This window comes from Miniopterus schreibersii, assembly GCF_964146895.1.
Source record: "Miniopterus schreibersii genome assembly, chromosome: 9".
NCBI lineage: Eukaryota > Metazoa > Chordata > Mammalia > Chiroptera > Miniopteridae > Miniopterus > Miniopterus schreibersii.
The window spans coordinates 4,099,472-4,116,056 of record NC_138118.1 but is presented as its reverse complement, the minus strand read 5'-3'; the positions used below and the strand labels follow the sequence as shown (position 1 = coordinate 4,116,056).

The 16,585-nt window shown below is 50.4% G+C and overlaps 1 protein-coding gene across 2 annotated transcripts in view; it reads left to right on the top strand.

Moving 5' to 3' along the window:
* The window catches only part of CNTNAP2 (contactin associated protein 2), a 1,311,177-nt gene that overhangs the window by 1,269,883 nt on the left and 24,709 nt on the right, over nt 1-16,585 (top strand). Inside the window, exon 1 of one of the 2 annotated variants that reach the window (XM_081147556.1) lies at nt 5,443-5,572. The exons of the other annotated variant lie outside the window; for it this stretch is intronic. The gene's annotated coding sequence lies outside the window, so the exon portion shown is untranslated. Of the gene's footprint in view, nt 1-5,442; nt 5,573-16,585 lie in introns of those variants that run through there. 2 annotated transcript variants of the gene reach the window in all.

Genomic DNA, 16,585 nt, shown 5'->3' with positions numbered 1-16,585 from the left:
CCTCCCCACCTTCAATGTGAACGTGACGGGTGTTAACGAACACAGCCCATCTGTGCAGCTCCAGCGGCCCTGCTTCTGATAAACCTGGTGCTAAGCTGTAAACCAGCGGAGGGGGGAGAGCAGCCTTCCCGAGGCATCTGAGAAAACCAAAAGCAAGTGGGTGGCAGTCAGGTCGCCGTCATCTGAACCCGCCCCAGCTTCCTCACCTGGGGTGCGAGCTCCTGCCTGGCTGTTGGGGGCCTTATGACCCGGCGTAGTCCCACCTGCCCCGAAGCATTCAAACTAGGTTCCCTTTTTTTATGGGTGCCAGAAAGTATTTGTACTTGATCTTATTTTTAATTGAATTTATTGGGGTGACTAGAAGAAGGGAAAGGGGAATAAACGGCGATGGAAGACTCGACTTGGGGTGGTGAACATACGATATAACAGCAGCTCGCCTTTGAACAAAGCACGTGGTGCGGCGTGGAAATTGCGGGGACTCTCTAACCTGTGCCAGTGGCCTTCGTGGTCCGAACGGGTAATTGCCCGCTCCCTGCGTTAGAAGCTACAGCCCCATCGGGGTTCCACGGCCCACTCTTGACTCTGAATCTTCAGCTGACGAGGGATTTATCCCGAGGGCACAGAGGGGAAGGGAAACATCACTGTCCTTCTCTGCAGCAGAAGGACGGTTTGGAAAGAACATCAAAAGAAGAAAACTCCCCCCGTCAACCCAGGCTCGATCCTGCCCTACATTTCCCAGGTTATCGGTAATCAAAACAGCGGGAAAGGAGCAGTAGCCCCCTCTCACAAAGAACTGATTTTGGTAACTTTCTAACAATATAGCATTATAAGCTCTTCCTGAGGAACTTACCGTCTGAGATTCTGTTTGTCGGCGCAGGCTGTTTGTCCATGAGTGGAGAGACCGACGGACTGGCTGTTGGCGCAGACGAGGGAGCGTATTGATTAAGCTGGATTTGTGTTTAGTAATGCGTTCGACAGCGACGATGCGGGGAAAACACTCTGTGATGGGGAGCGCTTTCCTTTACATCCCGTTAAGGCTCTTGCATATATTGTTCCTGCAAAATAGGCCATGACTATGATGAAAAGACCATCATGTTTTCATATGTCCTTACCGTAACCGTGAAGTAGAGGGACATTTTTATAACTTTCTCAGTCCAAAAAGTAGTCATATATCAAAACCCGTCTTTTCAATATCTCCAAAGTTCACTTGTCGTCTTAAAGGCCTTGTAAGTAGCCCTGGCTGGTGTGGTTTAGTGGTTAGAACGTCGGCCCATGCACCAAAGGGTCAAGGGTTCGATTCCCGGTCAAGGGAACATACCTGGGTTGCAGGTTCGATCCCAGCCTGATATCAGGGCTCATGCAGCAGGCAACCAGTCGATGTGTCTCTCTCCCATAGATTTCTCTCTCTCCTCCCTCTCTTTCTCTCTCTCTCTCTCTCTGTCCCCTAACCTCCCCTCCACTCCCTCCACTCTCTCCACTCTCTCTTAAAATAAAAAAAATCAATGGAAAAAATATCCCCCATAGGAAAGGAAAACAGGAGTGACAAAAACTCCAAGTGACAATGGGGGGCAAAGTCTGGGGACAGGAAAGAGGGAAGGAAGATAGAGGGAATTTCTCTAGTAGTTGTGTCAAGTCCAGGGCCTTTATGTTTTAAAATACATGTGTCAAAGGATCACATTTTACCTGGTAAAATCATGGCCAACTAAGAAGGAAATAAACCCTATAAACGTTTGGTTCAACTGAGTAAAAATCATAATCACTGTAATTATTTTTAAATCGCATGCCTATTGCATAGATTTAAATACGTTTACATATTTAAGCCATGTACGTTTTATTTGCTTATGACACAAAATTCTGGTTTTTGTATGTTCCCCCTTCCTATTTTATTCTTCCGACGAGATGACCCAGTAAGATGCTCTGCTCGCAATTAGAGGGAATATTGATTGTGAGCAGGGAGCTCAGAGAGAAAAGGGTTATTTGCTTGGCCAGGGCACGGGCCTCTGGCTGTTCTAGAAAAATGTGTTTGTTTTGTAAACATCTCGATCCAGAGCAAGGCCTTTCTGAGTCCCCAAGATGTTCATGCTCTATGATAATGTATCATAAGTTGGACTTAGCTAGGAGCAAGATACAACGATGTGTTCTGGATACGAAAACAGACTCAGGCTCCCTGGTAAACATGAAAAATTTCACCAATTATTGCCAATCAGATGTTGAAATGGGCTCCGGGAGGGAGAGAGAAAAGCAACACTATTCATGTCACTTAAAATTAAACCCAGTCATCAATTCCTCTGCCTCCCAGGCCGAGTGATGCTTCAGGAATCAATATGAGAAACAGGGAGGAGAGTAGCTGCTGAGCGGCGTGTCAGGATAATTGTTTTACAATAAGCCTGCAGAAAAAGAAACGGGGTTCAAGTCAGGTATGAAATAGGGCCCCACGACCTCCTACGAGCACCCTTGTCAATCGGTGCTCTGTGAGCTTGTACAAGCTGCAGTGAAATTATAAAAGGCATTGAGGAGGCAGCACGTATTTATAGAAATCCGATCAATGAGGGTGGATATTGACTTTTTGTTCCTGGGTGTCCTCGCCCATGAAGCGAGGGGTAATGATAGACCCGCCTCTTGGGGCTGTTGAGAAAATGAAACAAAATAAAGTCCGTAGGCTTTTAGCACCTGGAAGAGCCTGTCCTAACATCAGGACCTCCCCGGGCGCGGGCTGGGCCCGCTGTGCTTGTCCTGTCTCCCGGGACCCACCAGGCGCATGGCACACGATAGACGTCCCCCGAATATTGGCCAAATGATTGATTAGTGAACACTAGCCAACCTGATGTTACTCTTTTACATCCTTTGATGTTTTAATTCCTATACAATATTCCATTATGTGGACATAACACCCTTAACCTTTTCCTCTGTGCATTTCTGGGTGGTCGGTAGTTTTACACATGTCTGAGGGTGACACCTCCCTACAGACGGATGTGTCCGGAGGAGCAGGGCTTCCTGGTGTGGCCGAGAGCCGTCCACCCAAACCTGACAAGTGAGTCATAAAGAGAAAGGCTGTGCAGTCGTCTCTAAAACTAAAGAGAGTTAGGGTGCTGGGGCTGGAGCGGGCCTTGGTTCCAGGGTCCTCCCCCGAGCCACAGAGGGGCTCCTTGGAGAGCTGAGCAGCAGTTAGCGCCCGGCCTTTGATGAGACTCAGTCCCAGCTCCTAGTCCCAGGAATCTTCGCTCCAGAGCCCCATTTGTGTGTGTGTGTGTGTGTGTGTGCGCACGCGCGTGTGCATCGTTAGCGTGTGTGCTGTGCTCCCTGCACACAGCTGATGCTACTGAGCGTGCACCTCCTGAGCCTGCCTTTGACCCAGGTCCCAGAAGGTTAGAGTTCAGGCCGTCACACCCCTTCTTTCCCGGGCGAGGTTAAGGGACTGGGAGGACTTTATGAAACATTTTGGTGACTTTTTCTGCTGCGGAAGTTTGAACAGAGGGCATGCGGTGAGCGCAGACTGTCACTGTGAAAAGGCTGCCAGGTTCACTGTCAAAAAACCACACACATGGGCCTGGCCCGTGTGGCTCAGTGGTTAGAGCATCAGCCCACCCACCAAAGGGTCATGGGTTCGATTTCCGGTCAAGGCACGTACCTGGGTTGCAGGTTCTATCCCCAGACATGGTTGGAGCATGTGTGGGAGGCAAGCAATCCATGTGTCTCTCTCACATTGATGTTTCTCTCTCCCCCTCCCTCCCTCCCTTCCACTCTCTCTAAAAATCAATGGAAAAAATATCCCCAGGTGAGGATTTTTTTTAAAAAAAGGAGCAGCTGATCTCAGGGACTTAACCAAAATTCCTTGAACTTTTTAATCTCTATTATGGCTAACACATGTTCTTTAAATTTACACACAGTAAAATTCACTCTTTTTAGTGTAGAGCTCATTGAGTCTTGGCAAACACCGCCGGCATTCCGGTAACCACCGCCCGGATGAACACACAGAGCAATTCCGTGTGTGACCCCCGAATTTCCCTTGTGGTCAACCCCTCCAGGTGCCACTGATCTGTCCTCTGTCCCCATCATTTCGCCTTTTCCCAAACGGCATTTGTCATGTAAATGGAGACATAGGGTGCGTTGGCCACAGCATTTCGGAGGATCGCCCATTTAAACAAATATTGGAGAAAGGGCTGCCTGTTCCGCCTTCATTTTTTGGCTTCTGCCTCGTATCATCTGATAAGCATGTATCATTTTGTGGCTCTTAATCGTCTCCACAGCACATGTGATGGATTAGGAAACCCAGGTGGAGCCCGGCCGGGCGTGGCTCAGTGGTTGAGCCTCGACCTAGGATCCAGGCGATCGGGGTTCGATTCCCGGTCAGGGCACATGCCCGGGTTGCGGGCTGCGGCCGATCAATGACTCTCTCATCATTGATGTTTCTACCTCTCTCCCTCTCCTTTCCTCTCTCTGAAATCAATAAAAGATATATATTAAAAAAAAAAAAAAATCCAGGTGGAGCGGGCACTTTATTTGGTAAGCAGGCTGGCAGGGTCCTTCCTGAAGGTCAGGTTGCAGCTTCCTAATTTTCTCTCCCCACCTGCCCTCCCACCTCACCCGCTACCCTCTGCAAACTCCTAACTCGGAAATGGCCCGTAATTAAGGGGGGGACCCACTCCTGCTGCTGGACCAGGAGGCGGAGCCGGCTCCTGTGGCCGGGCCTGGGTGCTGCACCTGCCCTGAGGAAGCCCCTTCCCCCTGCTTCCTTTAGAAGCAACACAGCAACAGAAGGGAGACGCTGGATTCCATAGGATGCCGGGACGGTAAGAGGCCCCCGAAGAGTGTGGGCGCTCGGGCCCCTCCCCAAGGAAAGCAGGGGAGGCGGCCAGGGAAGAAAAGCCCAGCGGGTGGCCCGTCCCCGCCGGCCACGGGAATCACCCCCTGGGCTGGAGCAGGCGGGAGGCCGGCAGGTCACGCGGAGGTCAGGGGAGACCGGCCAGTGTTAGATTTATTTTTGCAGCTCCCAGCGTTACCCAAACTTTCTCAGAAACAGTCCCCGCGGAGCCAGTCTCGGCGCGCCCGTCCCCGCCGCGGCGGCCACGCGCCCGCCCCGTCCCGGTGGCGCCGCCCAGCGCACAGCGCCCCGTCGTGGAGTAGATAAGCCGTAAGCTCGGGGAAAGGAAAGAGCGTGCTCGCGAGCCCCGCGTGAAGGTCGGCCCCGTCTGGGTGCCCGCCCAGGTGCCCGCGACGCCCACGCCCCGGCAGCGCAGGGGGCGCCCCCGCCCGCGGCCCCGACGACGCCAAGGCCGCGGGTAGAATCCTGTCGGACAGACGGGCCCGGAAAGTCCAGTCCGGGCCTTACGCCCGCCCGGAGCGGGTCCGCCGCGCCCGTCCAGCCGCGCTGCGCTCCGCTCCGCGTTTTCCGCCCGCCCCGCACCTGCCGCGCCGCCGGGTGGCTCGGGTCCCGCGCCCGGGCTGCGAGCTCGGCTCCGCGGTCCCGCCGCCGACAGAGCGGCCCCGGGGTGGCCCCGAGTCCCGGCCGGCGGGGGCGTCCGCGCCCCGAGAGCGCGGGGCACAGCGGGGCCGGGCTGGCTGCTGGAGGCAGGTACCGCGGGCGGCGGGCGGGCACTTCGGGATGCGGGGCTCGGGCCGCGCGCTCCGCGGGTCTGGCGCCAGGGGCGGGGGTGCGGGGCGGGGAGGGGAGGGAGGTGCGGGAGCGGGGCGCGGGAGCGGGGCGCGGGACAGGGCCTCCGGCTCTCGGTGTGGTCCCCGCGAGGTCGGCTGTGCCCCGGGGAGCAGGGTGCCCTGGGGCCGGGTCACTGGGCGCTCGCCTTGGCCTTGGCCCCCAGCGCTGCGCCCACGGGGTCACGGCGGGGACAGGTGAGGGAAATTAGGGAAACCCGGCAGTGTTTGCAGTGTGTGTGTGTGTGTGGGTGTGTGGGTGTGTAAGTGTGTGTGTGAGTGCGACTGCATGTGAGTGTGCGTGTGTGTGAGTGTGTGTGAGTGTGTGCGTGGGTGTGTGGGTGTGTAAGTGTGTGTGTGAGTGTGACTGTGTGAGTGTGAGTGACTGTGAGTGTGTGAGTGTGTGAGTGTGTGTGAGTGTGACTGTGTGAGTGTGACTGTGTGAGTGTGTGTGTGAGTGTGAGTGTGACTGTGTAAGTGTGTGTGTGAGTGCGACTGCATGTGAGTGTGAGTGTGTGTGTGTGAGTGCGACTGCATGTGAGTGTGCGTGTGTGTGAGTGTGTGTGAGTGAGTGACTGTGTGAGTGTGTGAGTGTGTGTGAGTGTGACTGTGAGTGTGTGTGTGTGACTGTGTGAGTGTGTGTGTGTGACTGTGTGAGTGTGACTGTGTGAGTGTGTGTGTGTGACTGTGTGAGTGTGTGTGTGTGACTGTGTGAGTGTGACTGTGTGAGTGTGTGTGTGTGACTGTGTGAGTGTGTGTGAGTGTGACTGTGTGAGTGTGACTGTGTGTGTGAGTGTGACTGTGTGAGTGTGTGTGTGTGACTGTGTGAGTGTGTGTGAGTGTGACTGAGTGTGTGAGAGTGTGTGTGAGTGAGTGTGACTGTGTGTGAGTGTGACTGAGTGTGTGAGAGTGTGTGTGAGTGAGTGTGACTGTGTGTGTGAGTGTGACTGTGTGTGTGAGTGTGACTGAGTGTGTGAGAGTGTGTGTGAGTGAGTGTGACTGTGTGTGTGAGTGTGTGTGTGAAAGCAAAGCTGAGATGTACGTGGTGTGAACAGTTAAAAAGTGTTAGTAGGATTCCCAAGACTTGTTTAGAAAGGAGGGTTTCCTTTTTAATTTAGAGCAAATTAGTTTGTTTTATAACAAAGATGCTCATAAATGATAATATGCGATGCTTTCTACCAGCACACACACGCACACCACTGAAAGTATCGCCAAAAGGGAGCTTACTTTCATGCTCCTGCAAAATAAATTATCCCCTAAATGACATAGAATAATTAATAATTTGAGGGAAGATAAAGGATGTAGGCTCCTCGAATCATTATGTTAAATTTAAAGTAATTGGTTCTGTTTCGTGCTTTTTTTTTTTTTTTTTTTTTTTTTTAAGAGTAGAAAGAGCACCCAAATGCCTGTTTGGTTTTCCCCTTTGGAAAATCTGCAGAATGCTTGGTTCTCCCTGCAAAGGGCTTTCACCTTCCCCCCTCGTCTTTGGCAGACAGCTCTCAGGACTTTGCTTATCTCCCAGCTGGGTCCGGTTCCCACTGGCAGTCGGCAAAGAATAGAATTGATTCTCGCTTTTTTCTTTGCATGACACCTAATCCTCGCCATTAGCACGTCGCAAGTGCACCGCCCTCTGAGTATGTGTCGCTTCTTCTCACATTTTCTATTGATTTACGTCGTGGTTGAAGCTCTTCTTTTGATTAGGACGCCAAAGAATTAAGCGAATTCTGGGTCCCTCCCTTCAGATTATTTATTTACAGGACTCTCCACTAAAGAAATAATATACATATTTATTTAAATATATATACAGGGGTGGGCAAAAGCAGGTTTATAGTTGCGAGTATACGAAACACAGTTTATTCTTCTCATCATTTATTAATTATTCTATTTCCATACCAACAACTGTAGACCTACTTTTCCCCGCCCCTGTATGTACTGCGTGTTTACCCGGATGAGGGGGAAACAGGGCAAGAAGCCTCCTGCTTCCCCAGGTTCGCCTTTACCTTTTCCGGGACCAGGAAATGTCAAAACCCTTTATGAAGTTATAAGGAAATTTGGGGCTCGAGCCCGTCTCACAGATGGGAAACCTGACAGCCCTCGCCCTCGATGGCCGTTTCCTCTGGGTTAGCGTGCAGGGAGGGCCAGGGGCTGGATTCTGACCCACAGTGAGCGCTGATCGGGGAATTTAGTGTGCGCATCACATGCAGCTGGGTCTCGTTCAGGAGAAAAACCATGGTGGCTGATCGAAATCTGAAACAGCACAAATCTAACTCCTCAATTCCGCCCTAGTACTACCTCTTGCCAGACTGCACCTGCTCCTGCGAAATGCCCAGGTTGCAAGTTCACTGCATCTGATCTATTCAGGAGGGGCGTCTTTGTTTTAAGTGGGTACTGGAGCTGTGCCGCACAGGCCCCGTCCAGAACGCGGTATTGGGGAGACTTCCTTTTACATGCAGCTGCCAGCTGCTGTTTGAATCCCAAGGCTGCTGAAAATTAGTAACAGAACAAATAATAGCAACCACGTCTCAGAAGTCTGTTGTGTACCATCAGTATAGTGAGGCCTCGACTTGTATTGTCCCGATTAATTCTTGGGACAATTAATGCTCAAGAGGTACCTAGCGTTCTCCCCATCTTACAGATCAGAAAACTGAGGCTTCAGGAAGGTGAAGCCACTAGCCCAGTATCACTCACCTTCTAAGTGCAGAGTGGGAGCTTCGTCTGTCTGACTCCTCGGGGTCCTTCTTTACTGCTCTCGCCTTCACATTCCCGGACTTCTGGGAACTATGTAAATTTTAGATAAACTAGTGTGGCCTTCATGTCGTCTCACTGGTGAAAGGGGGTATATGACAGTTTAGATGAAATGCACTGGGAACCATTGGAAACCTCAGTATACTGACGGCTAATCGCCAGCTCCCCAAAACCTATGCCCCATGTTGGGCCTAGTCTCTAATTTCCCACTGAAGAGCAGATGCCCCCAGCCATGCCCCCCCAAAGAGGGGATCTCCTCTCTTCCAGATGCCTCGAGTTACACCCGATGGAACGAAAGGAGCAGGGGACTGAGGGAGCAGGAGACTGAGGGGGCAGAGACTCAGCTGGTACATCTGAAAGGAAAAGGGGTTTATGCTTTTTATTCCTCTCCTTGTCTGGATCCACCAAGCCCCGAGCTCTTTGTGTGAGAAAGGCTGGGTCCCCCGCGGACAGGCCTTCCCGGTGGTCCTTAAACTGCTCGGCTGCATTGGTTTATCATGTTTTTAAAACCTGCTCACCGCCAGGGTCCGAACAGGACAGTACAGATATGAAATTCTAATCCTCAATAAAAAGTCAGAAATGACAGCCATTCAGCTACTTTCATCACTTTAAAAGTCTGTGCTCCTAAAAATCAGCCTCTGGTTTATGTCTCTGTAATGCAGGGGAGTGACAGGAGTGAGAGGCTAGTCTGAAAGTCACTTTGGGTCAACTTTTTAAAAATTCCTTAATATTAATATCTTTTCATTCTGGTTTAACCTGTAAGTGCTCTTTTCCCTTACTTCTTGATAAGGCAAGGCTGGGTAGCTGCCGAGGACTGGGGGGGCAGCCTAGATCATCAATCATTTTTTGTTCTAAAATCTTCGTATGTCTGTGGTGCACGCACAAGGAGTTGTCACTGTGCTGCTTTTGCAAATAATCATGGTCAAAATACATCTTTTCTTGTGTAAGCTCATTGCTTCATCTTTTACTCATTGGGCTTCCCGGGACTAAACTGAGGCTCACCAGGACCCTAATCACAGCCAGAGGAAAAGTCTGCAACCAAAAGCAATGTTGTGCAATGGTGGAGCACCTTTAGAAACAAAAACTACTTCTATTAAAATGCTAATCCTAGCCCGGCTGGGCGTGGCTCAGCTGTTGAGCGTTGGCCTGGGATCCAGGCGATCAGGGTTCGATTCCGGGTCAGGGCACATGCCCGGGTTGTGGGCTGTAGCTGATCAATGACTCTCATCATTGATGTTTCTGTCTCTCTCTCCCTCTCTTTTCCTCTCCCTGAAGTCAATAAAGATATATTTTAAAAATAATAATAATATAAAATAAAATAATAAAATAAAATAAAATAAAATGCTAATCCTAGCCCTGGCCGGAGTGGCAGCCCACTCACGGAAGGGTCAAGGGCTCAATTCCTGGTCAAGGGCACACACCTGGTTGCAGGCTCAATCCCGGGCTGGGTTGGGCACATGTGGGCGGCAACCAATATATGTGTCTCTCACATCACTGTCCCCCCCCCTTCCTTTCACTCTCTCAAAAAGGCAGTGGAAAAAATATCCTCAGATAGGGATTAAAATAATAATAATAATAATAGTAATAATAAAATACAATAAATAAAATGCTAACCTTAAACCTTGCCAAGGTAAATCTGCTCAGAGGACACCAGACTACATTTCTTTCCAATGGAAAAAATTACCGTCAAACAAGGAGGTGTTCTCGCAGGTGCAGAGGGAAACTCCATCCTGGAAGGTGAGGGGGAGAGAGCCCAAAGCTCCAGCCCCACCCGCCCTCATCTCCATTTTGATTCTCCAGAAAGCTAAAGATCCCTAAAGCATGAGGCCACTGAGTCACCCCAGCTGGAGAATCCCTGGGCACCCTGGTCCCTAAATGCCTCTTCACCCAGCTGCCCTGCACCTGGGGTCCTCCTGCCTTCGGGGCTGGGTGGCCTCACCCTCCAGAGCAGACGTGGCCAGCCCGCCCTGCTCTCACTGAGCACTTGGTACCTGAGCTTCTCAGGCTCTGGTTTATTTCCATACAGGTCAGTGTATTTTATTTATGTTTCCACGTCTACTCGCCCACCTTCAGTACAGGAACCGGGTCCTGTTTGCCTGTCTGTCCTTTCCCGTCTCCATCTCTGTCTCCTCTATTTGAGTATTTCCTGGCACGTAGGAAAGCGGTGGCTTCATCAATCAGGCCACTTCCCCAGGAGGTGGTGTCTACACCACCTCCGATGCTAAAAGCATTTGTAGATGTGATCCATCAATAAGTATGGAGAAACTGTCCATCTGGGGAGGTGCTGAAAATGGAGACAAGGAAATGCCCGCTTCCAAAATATCTTTTTAAAAAGTAGTTTCCAAAAAGCGTAGACTGGTGAAATGGTGACTGGCAAAATCCTGGAGCAGATTCCTAAATAGGTGAGAATTTAGAGAATGATAGGATTTGTAAATCCCAAGGTGAGTTCTGCGGAATCCAGCCATTCCAAGCTAACCATGTTTCTTTTAAAAATGTATATATGTATGTGTTTATTGATTTCAGAGAGAGGAAGGGAGAGGGGGAAAGAGAGAGAAACATCAATGATGAAGAGAGTCATTGATCGGCTGCCTCCTGCACGCCCCCTAATGGGGATGGAGCCCACAACCCGGGCAGGTGCCCTGACCGGGAATCAAACCATGACCTCCTGGTTCATAGGTCAATGGTCAGACCACTGAGCCACACCGGCTGGCCTAACCATGTTTCTTTTTCATGAGATTAGTGGGAAGGGGATAGTTGAAACTAACTCAGGGATGTACTCTGATCGGTCTGGAGTTCTTGCCGCCGATTGATTCAAATTTAATTGTACCCCTGGAGCGCCGTGGCTGACGGGTGTCCCAGGGCCAGGGACATAGAGCCCTGCCTGATGGTCTTGACTTACTGTTTCTTAATTTCAGCAAAACGTTTGACACAACCTGTCTTAGCATATTTTTTCACTTACTCAACAACTATTCATGAAAGGAACGTTCTGTGCCAAGCCTTGTATTAGACGCTTAGTCAGTGTTTGTGGCTCAGAAGGAGGTTGTGAGTTCATTGCTAGCAAGACAAGACCTAGTCAAGAGTCATTGCCTGGAGTTCTCCTTGGAACAAAGCAGGAAGTCGGTTGATTCAGTCATCCCTGGGCATCGTGCCTCTCGGGGGGCACCCATGCTCCCCACCCTCTCAGGTCTCTGCTCCCCGAGTCCTTTGACCACCCTGTCTGTCGGACCTTGCCCAGCCGTTTCTTATTTCCTCAGGTTGCTTTATTTCCCTTCGTTGCCGCTGTCTATAGGTGTGTTCCTATGCTTAGCTGCCCCCGGTCTGTGTCCTCAGACGGTGGCCTGAAGAAGGGGAGGCGTTTCACAGGACGGGGCCTTTGTTCCTTCCTCTCTACGTGTTTATCAGTGATCATCACTTCCATTCCTGTCAATCAGACTCCCAGACGATAGGAAGTTGGGGGGGATAACTGATAAGGTAAATAAGGGAATCAAAATTCATCACAATAGCATATGCCAAAGCACTTGGATCCCTGGGAAAGTGTAATTCAATGTAAGTTATCATCATTATTTTATGTGGCTGTAAATCGGAGCCAGAACAAAAAAAATGAAGGTTAAGTGCAGGCTCATGCATTTATGTTCAAAAAATCAATTACCCTCGTTCGAGATGAAGGAGGCGAGGAGGGCAGCCCTGTGCGCGCGGGGATTTAGCCATGAGAAGACGCTCTGAGAGCCGCCGCAGCGGATGCACAGCGTCCGGGCGGCTGAGCTGTCTCTGGGCATTTCGGGGTGAGGGGCTCCATGCCGTGACGTGGGCACTGCCAAAGCAGAAAGTGGCCGGCGGAGGGTCCCTCAGAGAACAGCAGTGGGGATTGGGGCATTCAGCCTGAAGGACAGGGCAGTTGGGGAGCTGGGGGCTGCCTTTAACTCCACGAGGGGTGCTCACCTGGAGACGGGGAGCTTGTGTGTGTGGAGGGCTAGGTTAGGACTGCTGGGTCCAGGGGTCAGGTCTCCATTCAGGGGAAGGGGGTGACCTGGTGAGGTGCAAGCCGGCTGTCGCTACAGATGTTTAAAGAGAAGCTAGACAACCGTGGGACCAAGAGGGAAGCTCTGAGGGCTCGGCCACCTGCCCTTTGCTGTCCGACCCTAACGTTACCCGTCCGCCTGACTTCAGTGTCTTCGTCCTGCTCCCACTGGTTCCTTTCCTGCTGGGCTGCCCGTTGGTGAAACAGCGCCGTGCACACTTGCCCTCCTCCCTGTGAACGTGCTCTGACTGTGCTGCGATTGGGGTGTCTGTTCTTGCTCAGTAGGTCACGACTCCCTGGGTCTCCCCCCTTCTCTGTCCCCCTGCCCTCTCCGTGGGGTGCAGTTTGACACCTTTGCCCTTTGGGAGCCCTCTGAACGCCGTTACTGTTACCCACTGGGCACTATGGCTACGTGCATGGCACCTTCACCTTTTGCAGTGGTGCTCGTGTGCCCACGCCTTCCCTGGATGGCCTGAGTACCACCTGAACCCTGAGTACCTAGTGAGCGTATTGTACCTTGAAAAAACTGGAAGGAACAACTGAAAAATGCAGCTTGGATATGATTTTCTAAGGCAGCCTCTCTCTCTCTCGTCAACACTTCTTTAGAGTTCGGACAACTTTAGAACAGAAATTCCATGTAATTTCTTTGTAATTCTAATTGGAAGAGAATTCATGGAGATGGACAGAAATGGGCAGATTCCTGATATATTTTGGAGGCACAGCTGATACCACCTGCTGATGGATTTGATTCAGAGAATGTGGAAAAGAGAGGCCCAAATCCTCAATTCGAGTGTTGAAACTGAGGCCCAGTGAGATTCAGGAGCTTCTGTCTAAGGCCAGAAAGCTATTTCAGGCAGGGACTAGGCTCCGATTCAGCTCCCTAACCCTACCTCTCCTTCTTGCATCATTATGAGATTTGCATAAGAAAGGGTAAATTAGCACTGCGTTCTATTAGCTGTTTGATTTCCGTGCAGTGAAGTTTTGAGTATGTCCGTGGTAGACAGTGGGTTCTATCCATCCAACTAGTCCATTTGTGGTTCCTTCCAACCAGGCCTCTACTCTTCAGGAATCGATACTCCGTCTCTGACAGCAGGTGTTTGTAACCACAAATGCACTTCAGCTACAGTCTTTTCTGAGCCTGTCCTATTTTCAGAAGCTACATTTCCTAGTGATGTCATGAATTATTAGAGGGAGAGTGGGCAAGGGAGCAAGTCCATCTCTTGCAGGGGTTCTTGCTCCAGTGCCATGTTCTGCGGTTTTAGCAAACTGGCCCTCGTAGGCCAGCTGTCCTGAGAAAGCTCCCCGGGAGCAGCAAATGCTGCAAATTCAGATCTTCGCTCTTCAGCTGATGCACCAGGTAATTCGGAAAGAGTCCCTTCACCTCTGAACTCTGATCAGGATGTCCCCAGCCCTTGTATAGACCCAAGAACTGGAAAAACAACAACAGAATAAAACAAAAACACTAGAAATGTGGGTCCACTGCTCATGGCTTTCTCTGTTCATTTGTTGCCTAAATACTGAGTTCCCTGCCCATGCCAGGTACCTGTCTGCTGGAGGCGGCGTGTGTGAGGGGCGGCCTTGATCTTAGGCTGTCTCCTGAATCTCAGGTGGCCAGTTAAGGTTTCGGTCTCTTCTCCAGCATCACCTTTTGAACAGGTTCCCTTCTCTACCCTTCTCCAGCATTGTCTGTGAAACACTCCCTTTTGTCTCTGAAGGGACCGTTTAAAAAAACAACAACACCTCACAGTGGCAAAAACTCTCCTACAAATCAACATCTGATATGTTAATCAACATATTAAAAACTGATAAGTGTTTAATCCCAAGGCCATATTGTTCTGTAAATTTTCTTACATAAATGGCAGGGCTCTTAGAATTTCACAATTATACTCGAAAGTTTTCTACCAGGTGAAGGTTATTTTAAGTGATTTTTCAGGGATGAATTTCCGCCCAAACATGCAGACTTACAAATACGTGGAAGCAGAAAGGGAGTTTGTACAAACTTCCAACTTAAATGTTCCAATGTCTTCGTTGCCCTGGTAGTTACGTATGTGTATCTATTTGGCAAAATCCATCAAAACTGCCCATACACTTAAAATACGTGCATTTATTGCCTACCAATTATACATCAGCCAGTGTGTTTCAAAAAGTAAAAGGCAACCTAAAACAATTCAGCTCTATATTCCATTAATATATTTGATTCTGTCTCCAGCTCCTGGTATTTTTATCACGAAGGACTTTTAGTGTGAGTACAGACGGAATGAGCACAGCTATTGTCCAGAGTTTCCTGGATTAGGACGCAAATTTAGCCAGGAAATTAACTTTTAGCCCTAAATTCATGTTATTTTGAGATGAAAATAAATGCATGTCTCAGAACAACCAGTTTATGCGGCACACGGGCGGCTTGTCCAGCTTGAAAACCCAGATAAACCCAGGAACTCAAAACTCTCAGTTTGCAAGCCTTAGTGGGTGTCGGGAGTGACCGGGGGTCTACTGTACCCTTTGATAAACTGAAAAAATCCGGTTTGAAGTGTGTCAAACAGATAGTAGCCTCCAGTATTTTGAAGCGCATCTTAGCTCCAAGTATTTCTCTTCTGTCACGGTGTTCTGGTTCCTTTAGATAACCAAGGCAATCTTGAGTTAGGTAGAAAAAAATGTATTAATATATTAACATCTTCAGCTTTATACCAACACAGTTTGAAAATACCATGCTTGTTTGTTACGGAGGAAGGGCCCTCGAAGGCAAAAGGGAGGCTGTGAAAGCCAGAATGTGGCCTCTCCTTGGGCCTCCTGTGTGGAAAGAACGCCTTCTAGACAGATACTCTGTTAGAAACACCGAGACTTGCTCCTGCCAAGAGAGTTAGATCCTCAGTTATCCAGGAAAACATCTTTTCCAGGCAGACCCACTTCCCCCGGATGCCTGGGATTCACAGTAACAATTTTAGAAGAGAGATTAATGCAGCCGCCCCATAAAATATTCCAAGCATCCGTCAGTACTCTCTGAAACAAAGCACCCAGCGTGACACCGAGAGGAAATGACTTCCTTCTCGAAAACGCGAAAATGTGTTTTCTCCCAGGGCGGCAGCCGCTGTAATTGGCACCCTCTGAGGGGGAGATTGACAGCCGCTGGCATGTTCGGGCAGCTAGAAGGGTAGAGATAATAACAGGACTGGAGATGGGGCCCAGCCGGGAAAATAGGCACGCAGCTGGCGCAGTCGGGGCTGAGACCGAAGGTCCCCACGCAAACGCTGCCCAGAGTCCCTCGCCCTTTGTTTAAAGGCAGGGAAAAATCAGCAGCCCTCTAAACCCCCCCTGGTGACACAAGCCACTGGGTTCGGTGACTCGGAGGCAGGCGCAGGTGCAGTGGTGGGGTCAGCTTTGCTCTTCCGTCTGCACCTGGGATAGGCCCGCTCTGGTGCCACCAGGAATGCTTAACAACTCCCGGGGGGTAGGTCTTGGTTAACCTGGATTCCCTGAAAGTCGGGGCCGTAAGCATTCGCCGTTCCTTTGACTCCTTCTTGTGACATCGTTCCAGGCGTGGTTGGCGCCTGCAGCACACGCCCTGGGTTCTCCCAGAGGCTCTGTCCTGAACACCGGCCGGGATCCTCCTGGCCGCTAGGGGGCAGTCTCCGAAACCACCTCCGAGCTTAGACTCCAGACTGCGTCCTTGCCTTGACTCAGCCCCGTCTCACTCCTAGCGCCCAACTCGCTTATCATTAAGATGCCCCAGTCCTCTTTGGGCTGGAGCATTTGGGGAGGAAGGTGCGTGCTGTTACGAGGTGTGTTCTGTCCAACTGGATATTGAAGGTGATTTGGGGGGTGGGAGGAGATGGGTGGTATTTTCAACTATAAAAATTATATATTTGTTTCTGCTAAACTTTTCTAGTTAGATCCAGGCTATGATTTGAGCCTCTCAGAGTCCCTTTGGCTCATGACCCTGTCTTCTCACCTATCACCACCCCTTTCTACGAAATGCCTGTATGACACGCTGGTCCATGTGCCGCTCTTGTCCTTGTCAAATTAGTAAAGTAATAAAGTGTCAGCCTGGAATGACACCCTGAAAATTCTCCCCTGAAGCCAGTTTTCACTCTTTGAATTCCACCCGCAGTTCATCTCCTTATTAATCTACATAGTCCGCTTTCTACCGTGGGCCCATACAGATCTGTCTTGACCGCG